Source organism: Acinonyx jubatus, chromosome A1, assembly GCF_027475565.1.
Source record: "Acinonyx jubatus isolate Ajub_Pintada_27869175 chromosome A1, VMU_Ajub_asm_v1.0, whole genome shotgun sequence".
NCBI classification, from domain to species: domain Eukaryota; kingdom Metazoa; phylum Chordata; class Mammalia; order Carnivora; family Felidae; genus Acinonyx; species Acinonyx jubatus.
This window is the reverse complement of record NC_069380.1, coordinates 6,268,524-6,291,334: the sequence shown is the minus strand read 5'-3', so window position 1 is coordinate 6,291,334 and position 22,811 is coordinate 6,268,524. Positions and strand designations below refer to the sequence as shown.

The window sequence follows — 22,811 nt, the reverse complement described above, 5'->3', positions numbered from 1 at the left end:
GTGCCTGGGTGGTTCAGTCAGTTAAGCGTCCGACTTTGGCTCAGGTCTTGATCTCGTGGTTTGCGAGTTCGAGCCCCACATCAGGCTCTGTGCTGACAGCTCAGAGCCTGGAGCCTGCTTTGGATTCTGTGTCTCCCCTTCTCTCTGCCCCTCCCATGCTCATGCTCGGTCTCTCTCTGTCTCTCAATAATAAACAAACATTTAAAAAAAAATTAAACATATCAAAATCAGAACACTCCTCCCACCTCGACTGCTTCCATCCCAACCCAGGGCCACCATCAGGCAGCTCCCACCTGAGGACTCCCCCTGGTCACCTGCCTCTATCCTTTGCTCCTGTTCTCTTCTGAATGGAAACCAGAGCAATTCTATCAAAGGGGAAGTTGGATCATGTCTCTCCTCTATTCAAAACCTCTAATCGTTGTTCACCTCACTCAGGTCAAAGCCAAAACCTTTACAATGACCTAGAAGATAGCTACCTGACCTGCCTCCTTCCCTCCCTTTACCACTCTGTCCTCATCTCTCTCTCTCTCTCTCTCTCTCTATCTCTCTCATCCCCTCTCCCTCACACCCCCACCCCCTTCTCTCATTCTACTTCAGGCCTGGCTGCCTTCCTAGGCCAATTCCCTCTACACACCAGGGAGCAGCCATTCCAAAGAGGAAGACCTTTGCATTTGCTATGACCTCTCCTGGAATGTCCCTCCCCGCCCACCCCACACCCCTCGAGCCTCCTTCAAATCTCTATTCAAATACTATCTTCTCTGACCCCACCCCACACAAAATTGCAACATCTTTAATGGCTTCTTTTTCTCTATAGTACCTATCATCTTCCAAAATGCCAGAGAATTACGAGATTACCAGATTTTAGATGTGTTTATTTGGACCTTTCCCTTGGTGACCTCACCCAGTGATCTCATGTAGATCTGATGTGCACGTAAATCTCTTCCAGATTACTTTCTGTGAGTCAAGTTGTAGGGGATATTTCTGGTTTAAAACCTACACTTAAAGATGACATCTGTAAGAGGAAACACATTTAAAGAGAATAATCAACAACTTTCCACCTTATGCCTTCCTTTAGGTTTTTTTCTCAAATAAAAAAGGTCAAAATTCGGAAAGACTACTGAAGCAAAAGTATATACTATATTACATCTTCACACAGAGAGGAAGAGGTGGCAATCTTATTAATACATGAACAATTTTAAAAAGATATCAGAAGTTTTACTTTTTCTCCTGAATGTGATCAAACGGGAAGGGGGGGGAGGGCATTTCCCAGCAGAGGGTCACGGATAAGAAATTAACAGGACGGAAATCAAAGCATCCAGGCTTCAAACCAAGAACATCCTGACAGTGCCTTTCTTGCAAATTGAGGACTGACAAAGCATATTAATGAGAAATACTGTTAAAATGCTATTCAGACACGGGTCTTCAGTTTCAGCTTCCCCAAAGGAGTTGGTTGCAAAGGGGAAGGGGAAAGTTCGACAGGCAAGAACAGACGCATGTTTATGTTTTCCATTCACTGTTGTACACTGAGAGCTAATGAAGTAAACCTTCATCTGCACTGGCAGAAACCCAGAAACGGAGAGAGCCCAGTCAAGGAAGTAACGCAAAAGAAAGGCGAAAATGCCTTCGACAGCCCTACCTTGGCTTTAATTCAATGCTAAGAAGCATGATGACAGTGCTCATGAATATTAAAATCTAAAGAAACATCCAGCCAAATGGAGTATATGTTCAAGACAATCCAAAGCACGAGCTCTAACATTCTCAGAGGTGGAAAACGCCCTACACCCCAACCAACCTACCGTAATGTGACTGTTTTTAATTTAATTTCAAGAGAATTACACGTTATCGGCCCGCCCAGCTCTGTTGAGCTTTGAAGAAATAACAAAAGGAAAGGTTTAAACACGAGATACGTGCAAAAATCTTTCCAAAGGCTGCGTCATGGCACGATTTCATTCAGAACATTCACCTGATGTTAAACAGCAAGACCCCTCATACAAACGCACCTACTGACAACGCCACGCCAGGCCCAGATCTCTAAGCCTTCAGAGGACTTTGCCGCTTGCCTACATAATGTAACTTTCTAAACCATACAGTCCTCCGTCCACGCTGAGCTCGATTTGCAGTGACGGTTTGCTGTCTACCAATCACGACGGTTCCCACCATGACACCTGCCCTGTGACCACTTCCCTTTAATGCTCTGCCGGCACTTCACTCCACCTGAGCCAGTCCTGAGATGAGCCATTTTTAGTGCTAATTCGATGGCTGATAGAACAAGCTGGAACTTCCTCCAAAGTGGCACGCTACAAAGGACTCCCTGTAGCCCACCAATCTGGTTGAAGAAGAACAGAAAGGAACTAAGTTACCATCCCCCTGATGGCTAGTGGAAAAAGCAGATCCGCAAAAATGCCCAACCTTCCATAATACTGAAGAAATGCACACTGAAGCCATGATGTGTTACCTCATTTTCACTTACTAGATTAGTAGAGATTAAAACATATGAAAAACCCCAGTGTTCGCCAGGACGGGGCTACACGGGCCCTCTAATAGACTGTAAATTAAAGCTTTTTAAGACTGCAAAGAGTCCGCAAGATCGAACTGAACTCCAAGGAAAAAAATACCAATTTCCCAAAACATAATCTGTGATGACAACTGAAACACAAGTCCATTTTAAGGTGCCGTTTGACTTTAGTAGAAACGTGAGGGGTTAATGACCCTTTGAAACCCTGGGCTTTGTGACCCCCACCCCCACCTTGTGGCCACGGCTGACTGGACAGAGACAGGCGCTACCCAAAAGGGGCCAGTTTCCCTCCCAGGAATGTGGAATTGGGGCTCGGATTCTGATTTATTCTAGTCACATGTACTCTTGAAAAAAGGAAATGTAAACTCAAGAGCTTTATCTGAAGAAGTCTCACATTCCTGGGACATTCTATTCCTTTTCAGCACACAAACAACATCTGAAGATTCAATACACTGACTTTCATTCTCAGGATTATTTTCTGCTTATATTTTTGTTTTCTTAAACTCCCCTCTCCAACCTTTCTAATTTTAATAATGGTAATTTAGATCAGCTTATCCAATTATGTTTATTCCTCCTTAAGAACATTAGACCCTTAAATAGACTGAGCCTGGTTTAATTAGACTCAACATATCCCAAACCTCAACCTTAACTTCAGAATATTATGCAGTATACAATTCTACACTTTCTGGTAAATGTTTTTAGAGTTTTAAGTCCTGTAGCAATTTTATTATTAGTTTTAAATGTTTATTTATTTGAGAGAGAGAGACAGAGACACAGAGAGGGAGCAAGTGGGGGAGGGGCAAACAGAGAGGGAGAGACTCCTAAGCAGGCTCCACACTGTCAGTGCAGAACCTGACTCAGGGCTTGATCTCATGAACCAGCAAGATCATGACCTGAGCTGAAATCAAGAGTCAGTCACTGAACCGACTCAGCCACCCAGGCGCCCCAAGTCCTGTAGCAATTTTCAACCGATGAATCCTGAAAGTAGTTTTCCAAAAGGAGCCAAAAAAATTGTCAGCTCTTCATTGACTGCCATTTGCCAACAGATAAAGGCCAATTTTCTCTCATCATTTGTTCCATGATTTCCCCATCTGTTACAGAATCATACAAACTATAGATGTGACTTGCCCTTCAAAATGTAAAACTGTACTTCTGAGAATAATCACAGCCTTGATTGTCTTCTCCTATAAACCAACCATTCTGTCCAGAGGCTCTCCCTAGACCTAACAGTGATCACACAGAAAGGGAAGAAGACATGTGCGTAGTTATTTCAATCAATACTCAACTATGACAACACAAATTCAAGCTTTCAAAGCACTTAATTCCGCTTAAAATGCAATCGTGTTACAAGCTTCGAAAATAACGCACTCCCCCATCCTGTTTTTAGAGAACTTTGAAAATCTAGACAATATGCTTCCTTTCAAAACACCAACTGCTTACAGAGGAAAAGACAGACACAGACAAATGATCTTGCCAAGAAACGTTTCTGCAGCTTCTCTTGGTAGAGTAGCCCTTTCAGTGGCTACAAAGATTTAAATTCAATCCTTGATTGGATTGATGATATACCACCTTTTATTATTTAGAACTGAATTTTAGAACAGAGAAGAGCTTAGAGAACTCTCAACCAGTTGTCCCCAACGTTTGCAAGTATGAGGGCCCTTCTGCAACGCTAAAAAACTGAAGAGTTTTCTAATGGTTATATCTACTGATTGAAAAAGTAAAGGGACAAAAACAGCAAGTACACAGTAATTCTTTTTTTTTTTTAACGTTTATTTATTTTTGAGACAGAGAGAGACAGAGCATGAATGGGGGAGGGGCAGAGAGAGAGGGAGACACAGAATCTGAAACAGGCTCCAGGCTCTGAGCCGTCAGCACAGAGCCCGACGCGGGGCTGAAACTCACGGACCGCGAGATCGTGACCTGAGCCAAAGTCGGACGGTTAACTGACTGAGCCACCCAGGCGCCCCCACAGTAATTCTTTAAAAGCACCTGTACACATCTGCAAAGCTGTAAAACACAAATCTAATTTTTCACTGCAGCACCAGTGAACGTCAGAACGAAGTCTGAAACCAAGTCTCCAGATTTACAATGCAGATGGGGCTCTCAGAATCCAGGATCATTCATCACAGAGGAAGGTTTGCTTTCCAGCACCCCCAGCGATTCCCTTAGGGGCTAGACAAGGCGATTTTAAAGTTCTTGTAGAAAATCAAGCAAAGATAGACAAGGCACTTCTGAAAAAGACTAAAGAGTAGGGGCCATCCCTACAGAATACTGAAACATTATAAAGCTACAATAGTGAAAACAGTGTGGTGCTGACATCTGAGGAAATAAACCTAATAACTGAACAGATTAGAAAGTGCAGGAACTAATGAATATACCAAGGAACTCAGTATAAAATGGAGGTGGCGTTTCAAATCACTGGGGTAAAGACTATTAATTAAATGAGTATGCAGTAAGGGGGGGGGGTGGGGATCCCAAACTGAGTCCTTACCTTGCCCATATACTACACAAAGCTCTAAATGCAGCAAAAATATACAGCATGAAGCCACTAAAGGACTAGAAGAAACACGAAAGGATCTTTTTCTAACAATCTGGTAGTGGAGAAGGTCTTTCAAAGAATGGTTGAAAAACAACAGAAGCCAAACATGAAACTACTTGAAACACAAAACATGGTGCTCACTTTGGCAGCACATATACTAAAACTGGAACGGTACAGAGAAGATTAGCATGGCCCCTGTGCAAGGATGACACACCAATTCGTGAAGCATTCCGTATTTTTTAAAAACTGAAAACAAACTGAGGGTTGATGGGGGGTGGGAGGGAGGGGAGGGTGGGTGATGGGTATTGAAGAGGGCATCTTTGGGGATGAGCACTGGGTGTTGTACGGAAACCAATTTGACAATAAATTTCATATATTAAAAGAAAGAAAGAAAGAAAGAAAGAAAGAAAGAAAGAAAGAAAGAAAGAAAGAAAGAAAGAAACATAAAACATGGCTTCCTTACAGAAGACTTCATGGACAAGGTCAAGATTAGGCATGAAGTCCAAGCACAAGTCCAACCAGCACAAAACCCAGGTTCTATGCCATGCCAAGTACAGCACTCTTTCTGTCTTTCCTACGATCCCAAGTTGCTAGGGGTTTTAAAACAATACAAAAAAAAAAAAAAATCAAATCCAACAGAATGCACGGTGAGAATCTCAAACTTGCCTAGGCCCCTGACCTGAGATTTCTACAGCACCACCCACAGCTACTATCCTCCACTCGTGTTAGAAACTATCCGACCTACAGTAAGGCAATGTCTTTCGTAAGGCATCTTCGGGTCACAGCTTAATTCCAACAAAACGCACACACAGTAAAGCAATACGAGGTTAATAGTTTACCCAGAATAAGCTTGCTCTGGGGTATGTGGCCAGACGGGCAACATGCAGGTTCAACAGTGAATGCTTACCAAATGTATAGCATCAACAGAGATGAACTGAGCTCCTACTGTATGTAAGGTGGTATGTCAAACTCTGAGATGAAAAAGAACCAGTCTTCTGCCTTCCAGGAACCAGCTTACTAGTCAGACCATGAAGAAAGGATATCTGCTCACCAAGGGCAGTAACATACATTATGTTTCCATCTCAAATCTCCCCGGGTGACTGCCCGACAAAGCAAAAGTACCCCTCTCTTACTTATTACTAGAAGCAAACCGTAATCAACCATGTCGTTTTTTAAACTAGTTTATGGGTATACCCAAGTGACTCGGCTCAAAACCCAAAGGCACTACAGTCAGAGCCTGTCAGCTGGGTGAGGGATCTTCCTGCAGGGTAGCAGAACAGCTGCTATGTAAATTCAGATCATCATTAGTCCGGTATCACCTTGATCCCAAAACCATGTTGTGTTTATTTCCATGCGCTTTCTCCCCTTTATCCATTTCTGGTATCCGGATCTCCCAGTTTCTGACCCATTCATTCAGTGTTCCTTGCTGACCTAGAGACACTACTTACTACAAATCATGTGCTAACTCACTTCAGTCCTTTTTTTTTAAGTTCCTCTTCCCTTTTTTGCTTCCCGCACTATTGCCTGGGAGAATTATACTATGTACTTGAACAAGGAAGCTCCAATTGGGAGGAAGGGCTTTGTCACCAACACTCCTCTCTTCTCCTGGAGTAGGAGATAGTGGCATCCCTCCACTCCTTCGGCCAGCTAGCAAGAGCCACCCTACCACAACTATCGAAGGAGTACTAACTTTCCGTTTCTTCGCTTAAAAGGCTCAGAAACAGTTAGGAATTTCTGTAAGGTCCTTTACAAGGCAATTCTGACTTGGCAAAGACATTGTAAAACCTCTCATTCCCCTCTGTACCTTCAACACACAAATACTAGCAAATGCAATTCCTGAATAATTACCCCATGTCCTGGCTGCCTGCGAACTTCTCTACATAACGAAACATAAAACCGAAGAATCGTTTGTAAGTTCCTTATTTTAATTAAAAAGAAAATGACTGACTTATTTGTCATCCTTTCACCTGGTTAATTATGAAAAACAATGAATGAAACTGTAAGTCAACTCCGATAAGCTGTCCGTAATCAACTTCTGTAGGGGCGCCTGGGTGGCTCAGTCGGTTAAGCGGCCGACTTCGGCTCAGGTCATGATCTCGTGGTCTGTGAGTTCGAGCTCAGAGCCTGGAGCCTGTTTCAGATTCTGTGTCTCCCTCTCTCTGACCCTCCCCCGTTCATGCTCTGTCTCTCTCTGCCTCAAAAATGAATAAACGTTAAAAAAAAAAATTAAAAAAAAAAATCAACTTCTGTAATGAATAATTCCTCTGGTTAAACAGCCAGAACTCACAATACTGCACTGAATGTATCAAATACAGATTTGGTGAACACAAGCCATACAGTGTTAATTCTAGATCCTTACAGCCACTGTTTCACAAAAATTATGTTCACTGCATGGTAACGGAAACTGAAGTCACAGTTTTTACTCTACAAATAAGCACTCTAGAGAAGTATTCTTAGCAAGTATTTCCAGGAATTAATAAAATATTCTCATTTGCCACAGTCCAGGATTTTTCATAGTAAAGATCTGGAAAATTTGAGATGCTTCATTTGCATTCCAGCAGAAATCATTAGCCCTCAAGAGAAAGCAACAGAAAAAAAACACCAGCATTCTAACTTCGGGGTCCCGTGCAAATAAGTGACTAAGCTATGAGGCCAGAGGAAAAAAGGCACCTAAAAAAGGAAGTGCCTTTGTTACGTTTGCTGGATCTTCATAATCCTGCAAAACCAAGCGAGTATCTTCTGGGGAGGGCTTGAACCTGGTAGGAGAGCAGGACAGGTACCTCTTAAAAGTTAGAGGCTTAAGTAAACGTTAGGCAAAAATGCAGGATCTTACAGGAGGTCACAGATTCAATGCACTGAGCCCAAAATGTACTTTACTGAAATTGAGTTTTCAGGACCTTTTTGAGTATACCAAATTTCCGGTGAGCCTTTTCCCTCCTGCACTCCCAACCTTTCCAGGGTACGAGAGTGTCGACCTACACCCCTGACTCCTATTACTATCTGGCTCTTTGGAGAGACAGACCTGGTTTTTACGCACCCTCCTAATGACAAAAGCAAACCACAACAAAGCTACAGTAGCTTCAAAAGGCTGTCAAGGCTTTAAAGAGGAAAGGGGATACTGTATAAATGTAATACAAAAGGGGAATGCAAAGTTAGTCCAAACCATTGGAACAAATGCTGTTAAAATGTCTATACCACCCAAAGCAATCTATACGTTTAATGGGATCCCTATCAAAATACCAACAGTACTTTTCACAGAACAAGAACACACAATCCTAAAACTCGTACGGATTCACAAAAGACCTTAAATAGCTGAAGAAATCTTGAAAAACATATGGCGCTATCACAATTCCAGATTTCAAGTTATATTACAAAGTGGTAATAATTAAAACAGTATGGTGCTGGCATAAAAAGAGACACCCAGATCAATGGAATAAAATAGAAAATCCAGAAATAAAACCACAGTTATATGGTCAATTAATCTTCTACAAACGAGGAATGAATATCAAATGGGAAAAGTCTCCTCAACAAATGGTGCTGGGAAAACCGGACAGCCAAATGAAACAGAATGAAACTGGACCACTTTCTTTCACCATATACAAAAATAAACTCAAAATGGATTAAAGACCTAAATGTGAGACCTGAAACCATCACAATCCTTGAAGAGAACACAGGCAATAATTTCTCTGACATCAGCCATGGCAACATTTTTCTAGACATGTATCCTGAGGCAAGGAAAATAAAAGCAAAAATAAACTATTGGGAGTACATCAAAAAAAATAAGATTCTGCACAGCAATCAACCAACAAAACTAAAAGGCAACCTACAGAATGCGAAAGATATTTGCAATGACATATCCAACAAAGGGTTAACATACAAAATACATAAAGAACTGATACAACTCAACACCCAAAAATCCCCAAATAATGCAATTAAAAAGTGGGCAGAAGAGGGGGCGCCTGGGTGGCTCAGTTGGTTAAGCAGCCGACTTCAGCTCAGGTCATGATTTCGCGGTCCGTGAGTTCGAGCCCCGTGTCGGGGTCTGTGCTGACAGCTCGGAGCCTGGAGCCTGTTTCAGATTCTGTGTCTCCCTCTCTCTCTGACCCTCCCCCATTCATGCTCTGTCTCTCTCTGTCTCAAAAATAAATAAACGTTAAAAAAACAATTAAAAAAAAAATGGGCAGAAGGTACGGACACTTCCGCAAAGAAGACATCCAGATGGCCAACAGACACACGACAAGATGCTCATCACTCATCTTCAAGGAAATGCAAATCAAAACTACAAAGAGGTATCACCTCACACCTGCCAGACTGCCTAAAATCAACAACACAAGAAACAAAAGGTGTTGGTGAGGATGTAGGAAAAAAGGAACCCTCGGGCCCCGTTGGTGGGAACACAAACAGCCATTGTGGAAAACACTATGGAGGTTCCTCAAAAAAATAAAAATAGAACTACGCTAGGACCCAGCAATTGCACTACTGGGTATTTACCAAAAAATTACAAAAACACTAATTCAAAGAGATACATGCACCCCTATGTTTATTGCAGCATTATTTGTAGTAGCCAAATTATGGAAGCATCCCAAGTGTCCATCGATAGCTGAATGAAGACGAAGTGGGTGTGTGTGTGTGCGCGCGCTGCAATATTACTCAACCGCGAAAAGAAGGAAATTTTGCCATGGGCAACAACATGGATGGAGCTAGAGAGCAGAAGCAAAATAAGTCAGTCAGAAAAGACAAATACGATATGTTCTCATTCATATGTGGAACTTAAAAACCTGAAGTAAAACAAGCAAAATAAAGAAAAATAAAAACATCGGGCTCATTCAAAAATTATTAAGAAACTTTTTTTTTTAATGAATTAATTAGGGGCGCCTGGGTGGCTCAGTCGGTTGAGCGTCTGACTTCGGCTCAGGTCATGATCTCACCATCCATGAGTTCGAGCCCTGCGTGGGGCTCTGTGCTCACAGCTCGGAGCCTGGAGCTTCGGATTCTGTGTCGCCCTCCCTCTCTGCCCCTCCCGCACTCATGCTCTGTCGCTCTCTCTGTCAGAAATAAACAAACACTAAAAAAAAAATTTTTTTTTTTAAATGAATTAACAAATGAAAAAAACACAGCCCCAACCCCACGGTACCATGTGTTCAGGGGGACACTCTTCTGAGAAACCGTCTAAAGAAACAACAAAAACAAAGACTATAATCAAATTAGTAATTTAAAAAGTAAACATTTTTTTTTAATAGGGTAAGGAATTTTCTACGAAGATACATCCAGCAGAAAACAGTTCCCGCTCGGGTTGAAGGACCCCTGGGGTCCAGCTTCCACCTCACCTCCCCTGTGAACTATTCTGTATATTTCAGCGCTCCCATTTTGGGCACAGACAGCCACCACCCTGATCTATAGGAGAAAGAGCCCCGCGCTCATATCAGGAATTCTCTACAGGCCTGGTGCATTCACTCACGGACCATGTGAATCTTTCTCTCTCGCCCATCGAAGGAAAATCACTGGACTTTTTCTCGTCCTTGCTTGCTCCCCAGTGCCTCTGGAACTTGCCCCCATGCAAACGAGAATCATCTGAACAATAAGCTACCTTCTGAGTGTACTCATCAAATTCCACCGGATCGTAAAGACCCTTAACACCATAAATCACTAGACAAGCATGCAGTCTTACGAGAACTGGTGACAAGTTATCCACACTAACTCCGCCCAAACCACAACACCGCAGTTGTCACTCTCTTCGCACCAAGACCCCAAATCACTAACTCGGCGTTAATTTCCTCCTGCCCAGTTCTAAACATCCACAAAGAGGCCTGTCATCACCTTTCTGGCTGACAAATTATCCCCTCATAATTCTCCCCTATTACTTCTAATAGCTAAAAAGGACACCTAGGTGGTTGTGTCCCTCTCTTCAAAAGTGTGGTCAACACTGCACACGCAGGTCTGAAACTTTCTCAAGAATGTTCTTACTCCTTCTGTTGTCCTCTATTCTGCCGGCTGCCGGGCAGGTTTCTATTCTTGGTACATCACTCTCAACCCTTTATTTATTATTTACATGCTCTCCTTTACTCCTTACAACTCTATGGGGTAGTTACTGTTTTATAAATGAGAGGAGCAAGGCTCCCCGAAGTTGGCAAGTGCCCCAGAAACCACGCTGCTAAGAAATGGCAAAGCCAAGATTTGAACCCAATGAGTCTGCCCCAGAGCCCCTGCTCCACTGGCTTACAATTCTGTCTCAGCCGGTCTCAGAGGCCATCAGTCATCAGTCCCGAGCCTGAAACCTACAAAGGGGTAGGTCTAGTCAGGAACCATCTATACATGATTGCGTTTATGTACATCCCCCTGTTCAAAAAGACAACAGATGATGGAAGTCAGTTAAAAAAAAAAAAAAAAAGACTAGAAGCATCACGTGAGCTAGAAATGAAACAAGTGTGGAAGGCAGCCCCTAAACCCTGTACATCCGCTACAGGTGAAACAAATTTGGTCGAAGGACTTGCAAAGGGAACTCTGAGATACTAAAGAACTCAATGACTACAGCCACAAACCTGCCAAACACTCACGGAACTGCCTTTACTCCTGATTCGAAGTCCCGAAAGCAAACATATTTCAATCCACACCTGCTAACATCCTATCCCAAAGTACCAGTACATATCCCTTCCTCCTCAATATCCCAAACAGCCCCCCTGTGTTCTTCCGAAACCAAAGCCCAGTTTGTAGCAAACGATTGTCAAAGAATCTCTAGTACAAGATAATTAAAAACAAAAAGCCAAGAAACTCTGATTATCTTCCACTGAAAACATGACAACTTGGGACCCCTTACCCACAAGAACAGTGGTTCTGTAATGTGAAAATGAGCGAAGGAAAACCTCACTAAAAAGGACCAGGGAGGCCAGAAAGGGGAGCCTGGCCCACTCACCATCAATTACAGGAAGCAGTGTCAATTACAGGTCCCAACGGGAAAAGATGGGACACCGCATCTCCTACGAGGAATGTGCTACCCCTGCAAGTCGGCCAAAGAGAAACCGTTGTCACCCTGAACTCTTGCTTCTCTCCGAGGGGCTTTCTGTTCCCAACAACCCCTCCCAACTTCCTCCTCCTTCTCAATAAATTAACATTCCTCTCCTCCGTCTGGGGGACTGGCCTGCCACAGACTGCACGTCTCAGACTGCAGCTCTCCACTATCCCCGGAGAAACCCATTTCGCTGGTAGAATAATTGGCTGTTTTAATTCTTTTAGGTTAACAGTAACTTCTCATTAGAACACCAAGCAGCTGCAAAGGGAAGGAGTCTGTTTGGAACGAGAGCGGAAGGGTGCCGACTGATTTCTCCACGCTAACTTGTCACTCGTGACTACTCCCCGTCCTTCTCTGACATTTACAGCTAACTCGTGTCCTACTGCTTCCTTCTACCACAGTATGAACTTATGAAGTTTCCCCCTTACTTTCCTTCCCAAAGGAACAATTACCAGCCAAAGTGAAACTCTGGATGATAAAGCTATTAAATATACACATACATGTAGGAAACCTCACTGGGAAGGAAAAACAGCAAATTAAGAAAACTGAAGCTAACCGAAGAAACTTACATACAGCAGCAAGAAAATAACGGTGCCTAAAAAAAGTTACAAAACTATGCTAGATTAACTTCGGTGGTACTCTAGAACCAGAAAGAAAGCAGTAAAATACAACCTTAAGATGTAGCATTTATCATTTCTGCATCTGGGGGAAAGGGAAGGGAAACCGATCAAAATGCTCTGGTCAACTCAGAGCACTCTGGGCTTCTATTCATTCAACTTTCCAAAAATTTGCTTTCTCTAGTTAATCATTCGTATGCCTACCACTTCAAAAATTCAGGGAACTTCAAATTAAATTTGCTGAATCTTCTGATTTATTTTAGCACTTCAATCAGAAGACTAGGATAAATCAAATTCTACTCAATTTAGGAAATCATATTCCATTCCTCCAGAGAAGGAAGGGTTTCATTAACCATCACTGCTGTAAAAACAAATGCCATCATCAAGAAAAGAAATTCTAAAAATTACTAGAAATAATTTGAGGCTGTAATTAGAAAATTGGGGGGGGGAGGGAGAAAGTTGGGGGGCGAGGGTCAAGAAGCTCTAAAATATATTAAATCCAACACTTCAGAAATAATATTTGAATGCTAATTGGACCTATGAAAGAATATGAATCTAATGCTTGGCCAGTTTTACACAAAGCCCATTGAGAGAGTAACTCCATTCACGGAGATTCTTTCCAATGTTCCCGACAGAAATGGAAAGTGCACAAACTTTTAACCCATGCCATGCTACAGAACCTCTGAAAAAGCCCGCTTCTAGACACATTCATATTAATGGATCTGCCCCAATACTCTTCTAAAAGGAAAAGTTTAAGAGGCTATTTTTTAATGAAATCTTATATACTAGAAAGCCAAAAATACACAGTAAGAAATTCCCGGAAATGCAGGCATCTCCAATGTTCGACATCTGAGGTTTCAGAAACGCAGTCAGTCTGGAAAGCGTCTGTTTTTCAGCATGATGTGGTTCATTTTTTCTGGATTCATCCATTCCTTTGCGTTACCAGTTCATTCATTTCTGATGACCATGCATAATCAGGGTTCACACTAACCATGAGGAATGTCACCCCCTGGTAGAAAAGGGTCACTGCAAGGGTACATATCATGTCTATACATCACTGCACGGGAGGTCGGAGGGGCAACTGCAAGATGGTCTACGTTTTTCTTTTTTTCCTTTGTTTTTATCAGAAATTCACAGAGACCAAAAACACATAAATAAATAATGGTAAAACAGACAAGGAGACAATCTATGTGAGATTATGTTATATGTGCAAAATAACCCAAACAGAAATGTCTCCTCAGTAGAGGAGAAATGTTATTTTCAACCTTATTTTCTGTCATTGGCACTTCAATTCGACACTTGTCCGGACCCAGATTACTCACTTATTTAATCCATGGAACACTGAAATATTTGAATTTCATTTGTCTACCACCCGAAATGACCCAATAAAAAGTAAGCAAAAAAAAATAAGGATTATAATTAAATAACTTACTTATAATCAATCATCAGTATCCTTCCCCTTTCTCTAACTTAGACACCTTACTACTACTACTTACTACTACTTTTTTTTTTTTTTGAGAGAGAGAGAGGGGCGCCTGGGTGGCTTGGTCGGTTAAGCATCCGACTTCGGCTCAGGTCATGATCTCACGGTCCGTGAGTTCGAGCCCCGCGTCGGGCTCTGTGCTGACAGCTCAGAGCCTGGAGCCTGTTTCAGATTCTGTGTCTCCCTCTCTCTCTGCCCCTCCCCTGTTCATGCTCTGTCTCTCTCTGTCTCAAAAATAAATAAACGTTAAAAAATAAAAATAAAAAAAAAAAAAGAGAGAGAGAGAGAGCAGGGGAGAAGGGCAGAGGGACAGAGTCAAAGAGCCCCACACAGAGACAGATCCAAACACCCGGGGATCATGACTTGAGCCAAAATCAAGGGTCAGATGCTCAACCAGCTGAGCCACCCAGGCACCTCTACTTATGTATTTTAATCTAGTTTCTCTCTTGTTGTTTTTACAGGGACTAAGTATCCATTTCATGTTCAAAAAACAATCCCAGACAACCATCATCCTAAAATTCCACAGTCTAATCACATGCATCAGATAATTATCATTTTTTAAACGATTTTGAGGTTAAATCCTACCTAGATGGAAGCAGATCAACAAAACTGACAAACCCTGAAACCCTGAAACTGACCAAGATAAAAAGAGAGTAGAGCACAAAATCAGTTATGAAATAAGAAAACATCAATTACCACCAACCAATTATAAAGGAATAACCAACAAATGTACACCACCAAACCGGACAACTCAGATGAAAAGGAAAGTTCCTGGAAACCTGTAAGTTAACAAAAGTAACTAAAAAAGAAAGAGAAAAGCTGAATTAGGTCGTAGCAAGTTAACAGACTGGATTAATAATTAAAACTCTTCCCACAAAGAAAAGCTGAGGGTCAAATGGCTTCACACGTGACTATTTAAGGTATCAAAGCAATACCAATCCTTCACAGTAAAAAATTATTTTCTGGGGGCGCCTGGGTGGCTCAGTCGGTTAAGTGTCCGACTTCAGCTCAGGTCATGATCTCACGGCCCATGAGTTCGAGCCCCGTGTCGGGCTCTGTGCTGACAGCTCAGAGCCCGGAGCCTGTTTCAGATTCTATGTCTCCCTCTCTCTCTCTGCCCCTCCCCCGCTCATGCTCTGTCTCTGTCTCAAAAATAAATAAATGTTAAAAGAAAATTTTTTTTAATTGTTTTCTGAAAAATCGATTGTTTTTCTACATAACAGCAACAACCAGAAATGAAATTAAGACCCCCAAGGTAAGGTTTTTGTACAAATCTGGGGTCCAGCACCTTATCTCTTTTTCAAGACCTCAAGAGCAGAAGTCACATAAGCATACAATATACCACCATTCCAAACTATCAATCAATAGAATTCCCAAGCTTGTGTACACGGCAGAATCCTCTAGAGGTCATTTAGAAATTTCAAACCTATGCAACACCCCAGGCCCAATTAAATCACAATTTATGGGACCAGGACACAGGCATGAGTATCTTTAAAACTCCCTGGGTGAACCACTGCTGTATGAAGCAATAATCCTCTAAAATTTTTGTTCAGGACCTCTTACCATCTGAAACCCCAAACTGTAATTGTTCATGAGTTGTATGTATCAATATTTACCATATTAGAAATTATGAGAAAAATGTTTTAAATAAAACGCTGGGGTGCCTGGGTAGCTCAGTCAGTTAAGCGCCCAACTCTTGATTTCGGCTCAAGTCAAGCAAGATCTCACAGTCATGAAACAGAACCTCACACTGGGCTCCGTGCTGGGCATGAAGCCTGCTTAAGATTTTCTCTCTCTCTCTCCCTCTCTCTCTCTCTCTCTCTCAACGTTTATTTATTTTTGGGACAGAGAGAGACAGAGCATGAACGGGGGAGGGGCAGAGAGAGAGGGAAACACAGAATCGGAAACAGGCTCCAGGCTCTGAGCCACCAGCCCAGAGCCCGACGCGGGGCTCGAACTCACGGACCGCGAGATCATGACCTGGCTGAAGTCGGACGCCCAACCGACTGCGCCACCCAGGCGCCCCTCTCTCTCTCTCTCTCAAAAAAAAAAAAAAGCACTGAAAAGGACAAAATAAATTCATTATGTGTGAACAAACGTTATCTTAAAAAATAACTGTATTTCTCAAAACAAAAAACCATTGGCACCATTGTCTTTTTACAAGTTTCTTCAACATCTGGCTTAAGAGAAGGCAGCTGGATTTTCGTATCTGCTTTCTGAATTCATTCCACTGTAACACGTTGTTTTGGCTGCAGTGTATGGAGACAGTTCAGTCTTACGCAGGTATCTAGTTGGAACGAGGAGTTTTTAATAGTCTTTTCAAGTAACTGTTAGCTCTGTCATGCAGCCTCTGAAAAACCCTATTGTATGCTCTGAAATAACGAGAGTAAAAAGGGCAAATTATGTTTTAGCATAATTTTGAAAGTAAGTGCGACCTCAATGACCCCTGAAAAGGTGCTGGAGACTCCCCGAGGTCCCATTCTACACTGAGGAAACTGCTGGTAGAGAGCAGAGAAGCAAGGAGGACTAATGAGGTCTGCAGCTGTCAGAGAGGCAGGACTTCCGCTAGAAAAAATAGACAGGGGGAGGGGGAGAGAGCTGGCTCAAAACCCACAATGATTTTCGATGAAAAGATTAACACCTATAAGTGAACTGAATCAAAACCGAACACGAGCTGTGAAGGAAATCTATATCCAAACACTAGTGTAAACGTGACGTATATAGAATAAATCTAGCTATTAAAGAAATTGCAGCTTGAAGGATTAATGCAAAGTGGACAAATCCAGGGAACCACCATCAAGATCATGAAACAAGGCAATGCCAGCACCCTCAGAAGTACCCATCGTGCCTCTCTCTCACTTAGAATCCCTTCTTCTTCCCCAAAGATAATCACTTCCCCTGTTCCTGACACCCCTTTAAAACTGTATTTAGCAAAAGCATACGGTTTGGATTCTGCTATGTCTAGCATCTTTTCACTCAACGTCAAATTTATGAGATTATTACTGCTGTCGCACACAGCTTCAATTTTTTCACTTCTATCACTGGGTGGTGGATGAATCCACCACACTTTACATAATCGTTGTGCTACTGACAAACACGTGGGATGTATCCAAATGGGGTATTACAAATAACGCTTCTATACACACCACCATACACGTATCTTGGTGCAATCATGCACGCATAGCTATGGAGCGTATATGTAGAAGACAGATACTGGTTCACGAGGAATGTGTACCTTCAACTTCGGTACAACCCCCAACAGCTCTTCAACGCGTATGTACCAATTTCCACTCCCATCAGTTGGGATATGCATTCCGGTGGCTCCACGCTACAGACTGCCAGTCTTTGCAACGTTAGCCCATCTGAAGACTGTGGTGATGTCTCAGTATTATTTATTCTGCACTTCCCAACTACTGAGTTTAAACTTCTTTTCGTATCTTCATTGGCTATTTGTACATCTTCTGGAAAAGTGCACGTTCAAGTCTCTTGCCCATTGATCTATTAGGTTATCTGGCTCTCTTACTCATCTCTGCCAGCTCTTCAAATTTTCGAGGTAGGAGACATGTCAGTTTACGTGTGATTCAAACATTCTTTTTCAGCCTATGGACTACTTTTTAAATCTCAATGGTACACTTTAATCAACAGAAGTTCTTAATACTCAGTTCAACTTAGCATCTGTTTATTTATAGTCAGGGCCTTCTGTGTCCTGTTTAAGAAAGGTTCTCCTGCTCACAGGCCATGAGGATTTTCTATATTATTTTCTACCTGTAGACCTGCAGTCTGTGTGGAATTGATCTCTGAGTATGATACAGGATAGGGGTCAAATGTCAATTAGGGACATCCATCTAAGCAATCACACAACAATTTTTATCAAAAAAAACCATTCTTTCCAGACTGTTTTGCACTTAACATAATCAGACATCTATAAATGTCTGGGCCTGTTTTAGGGCTTTCTACTCCACTTCATTAATCGTGTTTGCCTACGCTAACACGTATTAATACCACACTGCTTGAATCCTATAGCTTTATAATAACTCTATGTATCTGATAAGGCCAGGGATTTGTTGTTCTTCAAGAATGTCTTGAAACTCGTGGCCCTCTATTTTTCCACATAAATTTTAGACACAAATAGTCAATTCCCATTCCTCCCCAAATTTTCCAGGCTATGGTCTAAGGTTGAACAGAATCCATGTATTGATTTAGAGAGGACTGACATCTCCATAATATTAAGGCTTTCATTTCATGAACATGATATAGTCCCCCTTTCCTTACCTTTCCGTTAAATTCTCTAAATATTTTATAGTTTCCTGCACAATGGTATTATAAATTTCTTGCTACTTCTACTCCTATATATTGGGATCTTTAATGCCAAAACAATGTCTTTGTTAATTTCATTTTCCAATTGCTATAGAGAATTCAACAACCATGCTAAATACACTTCTAAAGTCTAATAACTTATGTGTAGATTCTCTTGGATGTTTCTATATATAATACTATATAGACCAATCGTACTACCTACATATATTCAATTGTTTTTTTCCTTCTAATTCTTATCCTTTTACTTTTCTTTTCTTACTGCATTGGCCATAACCTACAGCATAATGGTGAATAAATGTGGTAAGGACAAGCATTCTTATTTCATTCCCAATTTCAGAAGATAAGCATTTCATCACTGAACACCATTAATATGACCTTTGCTGTAAGTTTCCTTGTAGATACTCTTCCTGAGATCATTCTTTCCTAGTTTGCTTAAGAGTTTTTCAACATGAACAAATATTAAATTTGAGTGCTTTCTGCATCTCATAATGATTATAATAGTTTTTTTCCTTCATTAATATGATGAGATACGTTTGATTTTGAGCATTAAGCCAACCTTGCATTCTAGAATAAATACAAAACGCTCATATTACCCTTTTACACTGGTAGATCTCATTGTCACGTTTAAGGATTTTTGCAAGTATGTTCATGAATGAGACTGTCCTATAATTTATTCCTTGACAATATTTGATGTTAAGATTATGCTCGTCTGGCAGGACTTCCAGGCTTGCAAGAGTTTGGCCACCCTGATTCCAAATCTCCCCATACATCCTCTTTCCGAAACATCCATAAGAAGAGCAAAACTATCCACATATGACCCATGCCTTCATGCATGAATAGGAAGCAGAATACAACAGCCTTCAAATAGCCTGTAAATAGATAAACTGCATTCCAACAGAGCTTCCATCCGACACCACTGAAAGCCTATGGCTGGAGAGAACAAGGCTGGAGAGATGAAAGCTTATATAAAACAGAGTAGAGACATGTGGAAGACCTAAATGACCCTCAACCCCCTGGGAGAGAAAAAGTGCTACATCACTGAACACAGATCAAGACTTGGTAGTTCACAGAACTGGCTGCAAGAGAGGGGCTTGAAAGTGAGTGGAACTAGAAGTCGCAGCCTTGGAGAAGCAACGTTTGTGAAGAAGGGTCAGTTATTTAGAGAGACTGGCACGTCTTGGAGACATGGCAGAAAGGGGAAAGAAAGAAAAAAGAGGAAAATTAAGAAACTGCAGAAATGAAAGCAAAAATAAGACAAACCACCCCCCCATCAAAACTGACATCATTAAAAGAACTTTGGGGAACAACTGGAAAGAGTGCTCTCCAACCAAGAAACCTACTCACAAAATAAACAGGGATTCAAAAATGCAAATGAAGTCCATACCCACACAAAACTGCTAGAAGAAAACAGAAAATGTAAATCAAAGCATTTCACTAACAAAACTTCTCCCCCAAAGCATCTGTGAAACCAAAGAAAACTCTAGTATGACACTCAAAACCGAACTGACTACCCTCAAACAAGCACATGTGAATCTAATACAGAAGCTGAGAATGAAAATGGACTGAAAAAGAAACTGAAACAAAAGCAAGCTGAACTTAACTGGGAAAGAAATAGAAGAAAAAAATCCTGTTGCAGAAGATTAAATGAAAAGGTGCCCAAAGGAAATTAACTTCAAATGACAATTTAATAAAAGGCATTAAGAAAAAGTGAGAAAACAACCAAAAGAAAAAGATAAAGAAATGAGTATGCAGAGAGTGAATGAAACAGAAAACAGGCAAAGAAGGTCAAACATCATGTAATTGAAGACACACGTATTCCAGGGTACGAAGAGTCAAGACTCTGGGAATAGATATTTAAAATACTGAAAGAGGGACGGCACCTGGGTGGCTCAGTTGGCTAAACATCCGACTCTTGATTTTGGCTCAGGTCATGATCTCACGGTTGTGAGATGGAGCCCTGCATCAGCCTGAAAACTTAGCGAAACATAGGTTTTTATATCCAGCCAAGCTGTCCTTCAACTATCAGTACCATGAAAAATACTCGAACAAGCAAGAACTCAAAAAATGCTTACACAGGCACGCATCCTGAGGATTCCAATCACCCTTCTCAACTCAGGCTCATCATCTGAATCAAAGACACAGAATGATCGGCATGACTATCTTCTCAGTTCTCCCAAAGACACAAAACTAACACACTTCTACATGCACGGGAGAGAAGTTAATCCATTATAGTCAATGGATGCACTAGACATTGAACTCCATCTAACCAAGGAATGGAACAGGCAGTCAGACATGAGTAAGAGGCAAAGGCAGTGATACACAGGAGACACATAAGAAGCCTGAGGGCACAACATCCTGACTTTGTGGCTTTTTTTTAAAATGTTTATTCGTTTTTTGAGAGAGAGAGAGAGAGAGAGGATGAGTGGGGTAGGGGCAGAGAGAGGGAAACAGGATCTGAAGCTGGCCCTGAGCTGACAGCCGTGAACCTCACGTGGGACTCAAACTCACGAACCCTGAGATCATTACCTGAGCTGGAGTCAGGCTCAACCGACTGAGCCACCCAGGTTCCCCCTTACTTTGTGGCTTCCAACACACAGGGCTGATAGACCAAGAGCCACAGATGTAAAACATGGCTCTCCTCTTCAACCTCTGTCCCAAGGTAACCTGTAGATTCATTTTAATATATTTACACTGTGGTTTCAACCCCCACCCCCTGGGGGAGATGGCCATGACAGTTCTGGCAAGAACCGTGTGTGTATAGGGCCAAAAGCTCCCCTTCCTAACCTGTGGGAGTAGTCCCGTAGATGACTGGAAGCAACCTCAGCCCTCAGTGGGAGATGGCCCTAGCTGTGACCCATGACCTATGCAAACACAGAAAGAAATGTCCCCTCTAACCCCGGCAGCTGCCACTTCTGGGCCTGCCCACTCTCCCACCTTGAGGATGTACTATCCTTAATAAACTGCTTCGTGCTTGCTACTTTCTGTCTGGCCACCTTTAGTCCAGAGCAAGTGTGGATCCGCACATAAATCTTCTCCTGGGGAAGCCAAGAACTGAGACCTCCATTCACACAATGCAGAATCTCCCACCGGTAACTGGATGACTGAAGACGACTGATGAAGAAGTGCCCAGTCTGTGTATTCAACGGCAGAACTAAAACTAAAAACAAGACTAGGGTCACGGATAGAAGTATATAAACCTACGTTGTGACAAAGCAGAAAATTGCAACAAAAATAATGGGAAGGGGCGCCTGCGTGGCTCACTCGGTTAAGCGTCTTGACTCTTGGTTTCGGCTCAGATCGTGATCTCAGTCATGAGATCGAGCCCCAAGTAGGGCTCCACACTGACCATGGAGCTTCTTAAGATTCTCTCTCTCCCTCTGCGCCTCCCCGGCTTACGAGCGAGCGCATACACTATAAATAAGTTAAGTAAGTAAGTAAAATGGGGAGGTAAAAGAGAAAGAAAAAAACAATAAAATCACTACTGTATTGGTAACAGGTGAGAATCAAAAGAAGCCATGTCAAGGCGACATACAAGAGAGTAAAATGGGTTCAAAAGGTTAAAAAGGGGGAGGGTGTACTATACAGGTACATAATTGAAAAGTAACCGCTAGAACAAAAATTTATTCCTTCCTAGATACGAAGTTGTCTTTATCAAGCTCAAGGAAAATACACGTAATAATGAGTGAACACAGTAAGTTCGACACACACGGTAACTGTATCATAGATAACAACAGAGCAGAAAACAAGTATCTCAGTTATAACAATTCATGTGAATGAACTAAACTTGCCTACTTAAAAGATTTTCAAACTTCCTCAGAGAGCAAAGGCCAACCCTGTCCCATAGTAACAAGAAGACAGATTTAAGATGCAAGATTCAAAAAGGCTAAAAATAAAGCGATGCACAAAAACTTATCAGGCAAATGGAAGCAATTAGGTGGCAATCATACCAGACAAGATAAAAGTTAAGACAAAAAGTATTCAAGCGGATGAATGCTAAAAGCTATTATTTCACAATGCAAAAAAAGTATTAATATCTATGAATCAAATAACAGAAACTATAACCAATCCAAGAAAAAATACAACCTCTATAAATAAGAGACACACACTACTCAGTACCCAAAACAGATCAGGAAGGAAAATAAACAAAGACTAAAAGTAAATGATCTAGGGGCGCCTGGGTGGCTCAGTCGGTTGAGCATCCGACTTCAGCTCAGGTCATGATCTCGTGGTCCGTGAGTTCGAGCCCCGCGTCGGGCTCTGCGCTGACCGCTCAGAGTCTGGAGCCTGTTTCAGATTCTGTGTCTCCCTCCCTCTCTGACCCTCCCCCGTTCATG

General features: G+C 41.9%; 1 protein-coding gene and 1 non-coding gene across 7 annotated transcripts in view; one reads left to right on the top strand and one right to left on the bottom strand.

Annotated features, from left to right (window-relative positions):
• Nucleotides 1–22,811, bottom strand: part of WASF3 (WASP family member 3) — a 135,535-nt gene that overhangs the window by 97,315 nt on the left and 15,409 nt on the right. The window contains exon 1 of one of the 6 annotated variants that reach the window (XM_027064589.2): nucleotides 20,550–20,568. The exons of the other annotated variants lie outside the window; for them this stretch is intronic. The gene's annotated coding sequence lies outside the window, so the exon portion shown is untranslated. Of the gene's footprint in view, nucleotides 1–20,549; nucleotides 20,569–22,811 lie in introns of those variants that run through there. 6 annotated transcript variants of the gene reach the window in all.
• LOC113601183 (U6 spliceosomal RNA) lies at nucleotides 5,188–5,294 on the top strand. The gene has a single exon (XR_003422339.1). It is a non-coding gene; the product is annotated as a U6 spliceosomal RNA (small nuclear RNA).